The sequence below is a fragment of the Medicago truncatula genome, chromosome 2 (assembly GCF_003473485.1).
Source record: "Medicago truncatula cultivar Jemalong A17 chromosome 2, MtrunA17r5.0-ANR, whole genome shotgun sequence".
In the NCBI taxonomy this organism is placed as follows: domain Eukaryota; kingdom Viridiplantae; phylum Streptophyta; class Magnoliopsida; order Fabales; family Fabaceae; genus Medicago; species Medicago truncatula.
This window is the reverse complement of record NC_053043.1, coordinates 24,004,285-24,015,018: the sequence shown is the minus strand read 5'-3', so window position 1 is coordinate 24,015,018 and position 10,734 is coordinate 24,004,285. Positions and strand designations below refer to the sequence as shown.

Here is a 10,734-nt window from a genome sequence, read left to right as displayed (position 1 = left end):
GTCAGTGTGTCAACCTTAGCAGTTAGATGATCAAGGGAGGAAATTTTGTACATACCTGCCTCTTTTTTAGAGGGTGAAGAAGCAGTGATGACTCTCTCACTTGTCCACTGATAGTGGTTTTGTGCCATGCCCTCGATCAAATCATATGCTGCTGTGTAAGTTTTATTCATCAAAGCTCCACCTGCAGCTGCATCAACATAGACTTTTGTGGTATACGAAAGACCATTATAAAAGGTGTGGATAATAAGCCACTTCTCTAAACCATGATGGGGGCAAAGCCTAAGCATTTCTTTGAAACGCTCCCACGCATCGTAAAGAGATTCACCATCTTTTTGAGTGTATTGAAAAAGCCTCGCCCTGAATTGAGCGGTTTGAGAAAGGGGAAAGAATTGGGCAAGGAAAGCTCGCCTCATTTGGTCCCATGAAGTGATAGAACCAATAGTCAATGAACGAAACCAAGCACTAGCTCTATCCCTTAAGGAAAAAGGAAAGAGGTGCAGCCTTACGGCCTCTTGGTTTGCCTTCAAAGTTCCACTGAGTTTTAAAAAAATTGAAACATGAAGATTCGGATCATCAGTGGGTGATCCGAAAAATTGATTTTGCTGCACTAGGTAAATAAGTGCAGGCTTTATTTCAAATTTACTACCCTCAACCGTTGGGTACACAATAGCATCGTACGGCTCATCTGAAGATGTGATTGCATACTCTTTGAGAGCACGTTTCTCATCCATGTCGTTATTATTGTCTTTGAGCCATGCCTGAAATCAAAACGGTTAAAGATAGAAAATAAAAAATAAGGAGAAAGGGAGGGAGAGATATATATATAAAATAAAAATAAAATAAGATAAGGAAATAAAATATATTATAAATATATAAAAAAATAAAAAAAAATAAAAAGGTAAGAAAAAGGAAATAAAATATTTTATAAATATATGTATATATACTATTTTATATATATATATATATATATATATATTTTTTATATTATATATATATATATATATATTTTTTTTTAGACTAACCACTTGATGAGATAAAACCGCAAGTGCACGGTTCTATCGAAGTAGTAAAAATAGAGTATCGTTCCGACAGGGAGTTAGGAATTTAATTGACTTTAGATAATGATTAGACTAAAGGTTTATAAGGTAGAAAAGTTTGGGTTTTTAATTAAAAGCAAATAATAAAATAAAAGAATAAAGCCTTGGGGTTATTGGTTCATCCTAACGACAAGTCCTTCTCAAACCAAACTATTAAACTTATAACTTTATGTTAGACCTCATTTCTCAAGACAGTTTCTCTTTTGTTCCTCTAGCAACCAAGCCTATTTCGCTGACTTGATTACTATTAGATTTTGGTTCCTCTAACAACCAAGCCTATTTCGCTGACTTAATTGTTATTAGTTCCCTTGAAGATCGAAACTATATGTCTCAAAGATTGCAAAGCCTATTTCACTGACTTTGCAATCCTTGTCTAAATTCACTTGTTCGAATATCAAAGCTCCACTTTCGTTTTATGAATTGATATTTGAGATGATGGATAAACAATTATCAGACCCTCCACTTTCGTTTCCACAGTTTGATAATGGTTGATCCATGTTAAAGCGGTGAATTTAGATAAGGAATTAGGGTTACATAAGATTAAGGTTTAAAGCTTGTTTTGATTAGGATTATGTCATTAGACTTATCCAACAATCCCAAGACAAGAGAAGTCTACTCACTGACGTTCATTGTAGACAAGGAGAAGAAGAGAGAAAACATAAAAGTAAATAGCAAGAAAGTAAAATGAACTTTTATTAGAAAGACAATTGTCACATATTGCATTCCAAGAAAAGATGAATAATTGTGATGGCTAGCTACTCTATTTATAGCACACATTTGACTTAAAATCTAAGCAAGTATATTCTAAGAATATTCCACGAGAGATTGCGCGCTAAAATAGAATAGCTCAGAATCCAAGCAAAAGCAGCAAAAGGTGTTCTGGAGGGTGGCACGGCCGTGCCAAGGCTAGCACGGGCCGTGACAGGCTTCTGACTTGTGGGAGACGTATTTTGTCTCTCAATCTTCATATTTTCGTGTCCAATCGGCTCCAAATCCCTTTCTTTTGCTCCAAGATTCAATCCATCCAATATTCTTTCCTGAAATATAATAAATTGCAATTTAAAGTAAACTATCCTAAAAAGGAAATAATACTAATATAAAATTATATAAAATCTAAATAAAACTAAACTAAAAAGCATATTAAAATAGTATATAAATGACTCATCAAACATCATTTTCATCAACATATACATTCATATAGATATTAAATCATCCAACAAAGATATTCATGTCAAACCAAGTTAGATCCATCAAAACATAGGTTAAATACTCTTAAGCACCTTAATTGAACTCATAATACACAAGCTTTGAAGTTTGGAGACAATCCATAAGTTTTCGGTTGACCTAGAAATAGTTATGTGAAATTTTCATAAAATTTCACTAAGACCCCCTTGGAGTATTTTCATTATAACTCAAAAACCAAAAATCATTTTCAACCAAAACCAAAGCCACTGGAAATCTAACACAATTATCTACAACTTTCATGTTTACATCAAAGGCCAATTCAAAACAGAAACGTGAGAAAAAGACGCAAGAACATGAAACAGGACGTGCTGTCAGAGACCAACTCGGGAAAAACCCATTTTTCACCACAAAATCCCAATTTTAACTTCACTATGCCCAAATTTGATCCCAAAGTTTGTCTAAACATTTATATACATCAAAAGAGACTCAAAACCATATAAAACTTGACCCAAAATATTATTTTAGAAAATCATCAAAAGAACAACATCATACTTGACCAATTTTGAGCAAAAATACAAGTATACATATATATGCATAACTTGAACATATAAGTTCATCATCAACAACTTAATTAACATCAAATTCACATACGTAAACATTGCATCAAAACATAAGCACAATTTCACCAATTAAACCCACAATAATCACTTTATACAAATAGACACTTATGGGTAGAAGAAGAAAAAGAGATTATACAAAAGATTATGAATGAAATCTAACCCTAATTTATATAACATCAAAACTAACAAAACAACAACATGATAAACCCCTTTTTAGAATCATACAACCCATTATTAGAGAAAGCTAGTCCCATCCTTACCTTAAATTAGGTGATCGGACACTAAAAGATTGCTTCTCTTCTCAGAAGATTCTTCTCTTCTCTGACTTCTCTCTTCTCTTGGTTTTCTCCCTTTTTCTCCAAAAAAAGGTTTCACGTAATCCTTATTTTCTAATTCTAACTCTCCCCTTTTATATAAATCTTTAACCTACCTATTTTCTCTTTTTTCCAAATCTGCCCTCCAAGTCTCAATATTCTATTCTAATATATATATATATATATATATATATATATATATATATATATATTTCTATAACAAATATATCTCTATAACAAATATATTTCTATAACATAAATATTTCTACACCAAATAAGAAATATATTTCTACACGAGATAACATATATATTTCTACACCAAATAACAAATATATTTCTACACCAGATAACATATATATTTCTACACCAAATAACATATATATTTCTACACCAAATAACATAATATTTCCACACAAAATAACATAATATTTCTACACCAAATAACGTAATATTTCCACACCAAATAACAAATATATTTCTACACCACAAAACATATATATTATACTAATAAATACCAACATATAACATAGCAAAATATCACTCATCAAAATAAATCGAGTAAATTATAAAAAGACATCTAAACTCAATAAAATAAATAAATAATAAAATAGGGCGTTACATTTAGCGTGGATATTGCAGATAAAATCCTTCGTACGCCACTTATCTCTCAGGTTGAGGCAGATAGAATTATTTGGAAAGCAGAAAGACACGGACGCTACTCTGTACGTAGTGCTTACAGGTTATGTGTAACAAAATTAATTGATTCTTCCTATTTATGGCGTCCGGGGTATTGGTCTTGTATTTGGAACCTTAAAGTTCCACCGAAAGTTAAGAATTTAATTTTGCGTATGTGTCGAGGATGTTTACTGACCCGTGTCCGTCTGTTGGATAAAGGTGTAGTTTGTCCCACTAACTATGCTAGTTGTGACTCTTCTTATGAGGATCTTTTGCATGTTTTTTTTTCCACTGTCCTTTTGCTATACAGGTGTGGAACAGGAATGGCCTTTGGAGCTCGGTGCAACATGCTCTTAGTCATACTACTTCAGTTACAGATGCTATTTTCTCTCTTTTGGAGAATTTGTCTGTTGAGTTAGGCCAACGTCTGTCAATTGTCATGTGGAGCTTATGGAAACACCGAAATCTTCGAGTTTGGGACGATGCCGCTGAAACAAGTGCTGTGGTTGTAGAGCGTGCTAGGAACATGGTTACATATTGGCAATTGGCGAACGCTCCGGCTGTCCTCGCATCCACTTCGCCTCCTCAGCAGGTAATGGCGGCGAACATGGGGGCCTCTTCCTCACACCAACACAACAGAGGTTTGTGACATCCCCCTCCATCAGGTAGATACAAATGTAATATCGATGCGCAGTTTGATTCCTTGAATACTTTTGTCTCAGCCACAGAAAATGAAACAATGTCGAACGACAAAATCATAATAAAAATTGTTTTGAACTTGTTTACGTGAAAGTCACTTATTTAAAGTAAAAGAGAGAAAATAAAAGTGATTCATGATAAAAAAAAAAAAAAAAAACTCGAAATCATCCATTTTTTTCCGATGTCCACACTTAATGGTATACGATGTCAAGATACGGTGTTGAAAATCGTATGTCCAAATAATATATTTTATTTAGATTTTTTAGAAACTACATCTTCTTATCCTGGGGTTCGTTTGTTCTGTACCTAAATATTAATGAAAGAGAAATTTGATGGGTGCTGGTAGCCTTGCCAGTGAACTATGTAGTGATGCCAAATCGAAAGAAAGGGATGGTTTCTGTTAGGCAAAAGCTGCACAGTTCATATGCTTTGCCACCTAAACCCTTTTACCCTTTTTTTTTGTCATTATTATTAAGTAAATTAATGAATTCAAATTCAATTTCTTGAAAGAAAAAAAATTTGTGATGTGTTTATTTCCAAAAGTCAAGGATTCTTTTTTTTTTGAAATCATACGATTTAACATATGATAGAAACCTGTAACATTCTAAAAAAAAATTGATTTACACATGCATCTGTTTTCAAAGAAAATGATCTCTAATAATTTAGAATTTGATTGAAAGATAAATAAAGTGCGATCAAATTCAGAATTTGATTAGAAAATAAGTAATTATTCAAAAAATGATCTCTAACAATTTAAACAATACATCTTTAACCGAAATTTATTGACTACTTTTTTATCATAAATTCATTAACTATTTTATTCAACTGAATGTAAATGCGTGTGTATAAAAATTATCAAAAAAAAATGTCATGTAAGTATATTTTCGTTAGTAGTTCTATAAACATTGATATGTAAGGTTCGGATTTGAACTTTGAATTTCTCAGTTCTTTATACTACTAACTCCATAAAGAATACTTTTAATGAATTTTTTATTTATGTCTTAATAGAACTATCATTTGGATTTTCCCTCCAAAAAAGAATAACTATCATTTGGACCCATCATCGATGTTTGACTAAAAAATTACGTGGCAGTTGAAACATCATGAAATTTGCAAATATTTTATTTTGATTCTGCCATTGACAATCTGGTGTTTGTCGTTCTTTTTAACTATTATCTTTTGGATAGATCTTCATTCTATTTATTGGCTATAAACAAAATAATTAAGACAGAGGTAGAGTACTTTTTTTTTTTGAGGGAACAGAAGTAGAGTACTATATTACCACAATTCACAAGTAGTTGCCACATACGCATCAAATATCTATTTGATATGTATACAAATACAAGTAGTGTACTAAACTAAACAAAAGCTTAGCTGAACTTCCTTCAAAAAAAAAAAAACAAAGCTTAGCTGAACTTTTTAAAACGTCACATATTTTTGGCATACATTAAAAACTTGTTGGATTGAGAAAGCTAACGAAAAGAGGTTACATAATAATATACGAAATCGCACATGAAACGGCAATTAGATGATGATGGACGGTTGGGAAGATATGAAGAGAAAGCTAAAAGCTCGTGTTTCAAACATGAACAACCCTTATGTCCCCATCCACTACCACATGAATGTGACTCCAAATCACAAGTTCACGTTAGACATATCTTGTTGGGAAATTAATTGAAGTTAAGAAACAAACGCAAGTGAAAAGAGGAAGGGACAATTTTTTTAATGAAAAGAGGACTAGACAATTAGTGCCACTATATTATGCTTATGTTTAGTATCATGGTAGATATCTCAAAATTGATCCACCGTAATTTTTTAAAAATTGCACTTTGTAACTTCATTAAAATCATGGTGGTCATCGTGATTCTAACATAGTCACCGTAATACCAATCACACACTATATCTATAACAATATATAAACATGAATACTCTCTTTTCAATTAGGTTTTAATGTTCGTATTATGTGACATTTGTAAATTCAATTAGTCTGACTCTAAAGAAAAATGTTTGAGGTTGAACACTTGATATACAATCAGTGGTGTTCACAATACAAATCAGATACAGACTCTAAAGACTCTAGAATTCCTAAGATACGAGCTTTGATAAGAAATTCTAAGTGAACATTGAGTGCAGAACAATTTCAAAAGAGTTTTGGCTTAGTTAATTCTTGGTATTGTTCTTGTGAAACTCTGAGTCTTCACTCCTTTATATAGAGGTGTGAAAGAGACGTTGAATTGCCAGCACATTCAAAATAAAGTCGTTTGAAGCTTTTGATCAATCACCAATGATTTTTTGCCTGATATGGTTATTGTCCTACGAAGGATCAATTTCAAATGTATATCCATTGAGAAGAAACAATGTTGCAGGCAGAGCTGTTTTTTTTGTCTTGTAGCAGCAGACATAAAACAGAGTAGTGGAGATAGTGGTTGTACACTTCGTACAAACGTACCATGTCAACGTTGTTTGAAGAATAAGCATCCAATGCTTTCCAATCCTTCCAAAATAGCTGTTGCTATACTTTTCCAGTCTTCTGCAATCTTCAGACGGGTTTGAATCCTTCAAACAGCTTTTGAAGCTTTAAGTTGCATCTCCTGATGAACTACAGCTTCTGGTGATTCACAGCTTCTGATGAACTTGCTTCTGATAACATTGCTTCTGATGACGTCATCACTTCAGGAGCACTTTGTCTTCAGGAGCACTTTTAACTTCAGGAGCAGTTTTCTTCAGACGCTTTTAAGCTTCCCTTTTTGTTGATGTGTTTGCTCTTTATTTGTTCTTCCAAGACCTTTTTAAGATGTCAAATATTTGTCTATAGTTATGTACACTTGAACAAATATTAGCATATCCAATTGACAATTTTTAATACTTTTTTATCATCAAAACTCTTAAGGGTTATTATTGCTAAACACATTTTGTTCCAACAATCTCCCCCTTTTTGATGATGACAAACAATAGTATTTAAAATGTTCAATTGTTGTTAATCTAATTAACACATTGACTTTAAGGGTATGAGGTTTGTAAGCTCCCCTTGAGTCCAATAGTTCTTTAAGGTGAGGTTTGTAAGCTCCCCCTGAGTTCTATCCATGTTAATTAAATTCATCATTAAATTTGTAATTAATTCTCAAAATAAACTCACATTAAAAGACTAAGAGATTAGAAGATGATCCTATTAATTTAACTTGATTAGAATTAAATTAATGGGGCTCAGAGCCTATAAATACTATACATCTACTCCCCCTTTTGTCATCAACAAAAAGTATAAAATAAAGACAAAAAGAAAGAGATGAGAAAAATAGTGAGAAATGCTGGAGAATATATATATCAGAGAAAAAAATGTTTTATCAAACACAGCATACAAGAAGTTCAGAAGTATTCATTCAATCAGATGTAATTAGACAATGAAACAAGTTTAGAAGCATATTAGAAAGTGCAGAAGTAAACATCTTAGAAAATAAAACTAAACAAGCTTAAAATAGGTGTGCAACTAAGGTTGGGCTTGTCTTTGAATCATTTCCATCATATTTTGCATCATTCTTTGAGTTTCATCTGCCTTTCTGTTCATCTCTTGCTTAAATTCTTCCAACTTGGCATCTATGGACATCTTGTATTCAAGCATGAGTAGCTTCTGAATGAGAAGTTCCTTTCTCAGCTGCTTGTTTTCCCTTTCAAGTTCTGTATTCCTTTGCAAAAGCTCCAATTCAGTAGAAGCAGACTTGAAGTAAATCTTCTGGAGAAAAGTTAAATCCAATTCCCTTGGATGCACTCCTACTGGAATGAAATCTGTTGGATTTCTTTCTCTTAGGCATGGAGGAGATTGCACCCAAGTTTTTAGAACTTTCACTTTCTTCAGATCCTGGTCAATCCCTTTGAGCCAGTTCTGGAATTTCAACTAAGCAGCATCTTGAGCTTCCATGCAGGTTTTCTGTAAAGCAGTCAGAACATAGTCTACTCTTTCCTTCAGTCTATTCCAATGTTGTTCATAATTATGCTTATGAATCAGCTCTTCCCTATCTTGAATCAGATTAGTCAGTTCCTTATAAATATTTTCATACACATCTAACAAAAGTGTAGAATCAAGAAAGATAGTTGGTGGGGAAGGTATTTTTGGTTGTTTGGTTGGGGCTATTGGTTGAATTGCTAAGGATGTTGAGGGTTGGCTGTTTGTAGAGATGGGAGTTTAACTGGTTTGGTTTGGTTGATCAGAGCCAGACTCCATGATTACATCAGAAGAAGAGTTGTTAGGCTCTTCCTCAACATCAGAGACATCTGATGTGATCATAGGTTCTGATTCATGATTTTGTTGGGAGATAGTTGGTGATGAGGGTTGTTGATCAGAGACAAGTTGTTCAGAAACAACTTGTTTAAAAGTGGTTTGAGGTTGGATTTCTGATTGAGGTTGTTCAGAAGCAAATTGTTCAGGAACAGTTTGTTCAGGGATAGGAATGGTTTCAGGTTGCTGTTGTTGGGGGTCTTCTGAAATAACTTCTTCTGAAGCTACTTCAGGGGCTTTTTGTGGTTCAGTGTTGGTTTCAGGCTGAATCACATTTAGTGGTTGGATGTATGATGGTTGGAAAGGATGGTTAAGAGGTAGATGTTGACAAACATCTATTCTCCTTTGAGATAGATTCCCAATCCTTTCATCTGGAGTAGGAACCATAGGTTCATAGGTTGAAGTTTTCAAACTAGGCTTTTTATGGATTTTGGAGGTTGGTGAAGGGCTTTTGTGAATGGTTGGATACAACTCTCCTAAAGGTATGCCATCTAGATTCAAGGAGGATGAGGATGATGATGAGTCAAATGAAATGGAGGGGGTTGAGTCTAATTCTACAACTATTACATTGTCAAAGTGAGGAGAATTGGTAATACCTTGATGACTATCTGAGACAGTGGCTTCTGAAGAACCAGCAGCAGTGTTCAACAGATGTTCTGCTTCAGAAGCTATCAAACCTTGTACTTCTTCAGCAACTTCTCAGCAATTGTACCAATATCTTCCATAGCAATGCTCGATACAAGAATCTTGGTTTGCTGGGCTAACTCCACAGCTCTATGAAGTGCAGTAGCATCCTCAGCTTACTTCTTCCTCAGTTCTCTTGAGACTAGCTCAGTTGCAGCCTCTTCTTCAGATGCATCTGCTGCCATTCTCAGCTTTCTAATGGCATGCTTCCTCTTTTTCTTTGGAATAGCAGGCTGCTCAAGAGCTGCTTGAGAGGTTGCAGCTTCCTTGCTGCTTCTGGTCCTATTTTCCAAGATCTCTTCAACATTAAGATCTTGAGCTTCTTCTTGAATTGTTGGCAACTCAGAACCAGCAATCTGTTCAGAATAGGACTTCTTCTTCTTGTCCTTCTTTGCTTTCTTAGAGGTTTGTTCATAAGCTTCCTCTAAGTAAGCATCCATGCTGATGACCTTCCTTTTTGTTTTCCTGCTCTTGGCCACAGGCAGGGCTCCTCCAAACATAGTCTCAAGTACATCCCTCAGACTGATTTTAATTCCAGTTGTTGCAAAATGGTTCTTGATGTAGTGCATCTGAACATCAAGTGGATCTTGTTTGCAGATAGGAGGGAAGTCCTTCATGATTGCTGAGACGGCATCAGATTCCTTCATATATGTGCTCAGCTTCTTGTAGTTTTCTTTGCTGATTAGCCTCATTTTGATCAGAGTCTCTCCATTGATGATCTTCCCAGTTTCAGTTCCCAACTGATCATCAGTGAAGAAATCCACCTTGCAAAGAAGGTTTATGAGTCCTCCTTGGTGGAATATCTTTGAAAATAGCCTTCCATATGGTACCCATCATCTCTTCCTCAATTGGCTCTCCCTTAGCTGTTGAATCATGTTCCTGAAGATGTACCTTGGCACATTTTTTGGTTCACCAGTGATGAAGAGATGGAGAAGCATCTTGTGCTCCAATGATGGTTGATCACTGCCACCACCTTTTGGTAGCAGATTATCATTCTGAATCTTCAGCATCACCTTCTTCTCCATGCTAATATCAGCATAGACACCCTTCTTTTCATTGTTGAAGATTGATTGATTAACAATTTGATTCCAAGAGCTGTTCTTAACGCTCTTGATTCCTCTCTTATATGTTCCTTCTGAAGGTCTTCTGAGGACGTAGGCTATAACTTGTTCAGAAATAGCAACAGGGAT

The 10,734-nt window shown here is 34.3% G+C and overlaps 1 non-coding gene across 1 annotated transcript; it reads left to right on the top strand.

Annotated features, from left to right (window-relative positions):
* The first annotated feature begins 258 nt into the window (after positions 1 to 258).
* On the top strand, positions 259 to 365 carry LOC120578796 (small nucleolar RNA R71). The gene has a single exon (XR_005644607.1). It is a non-coding gene; the product is annotated as a small nucleolar RNA R71 (small nucleolar RNA).
* The last annotated feature ends 10,369 nt before the right edge of the window (positions 366 to 10,734 follow it).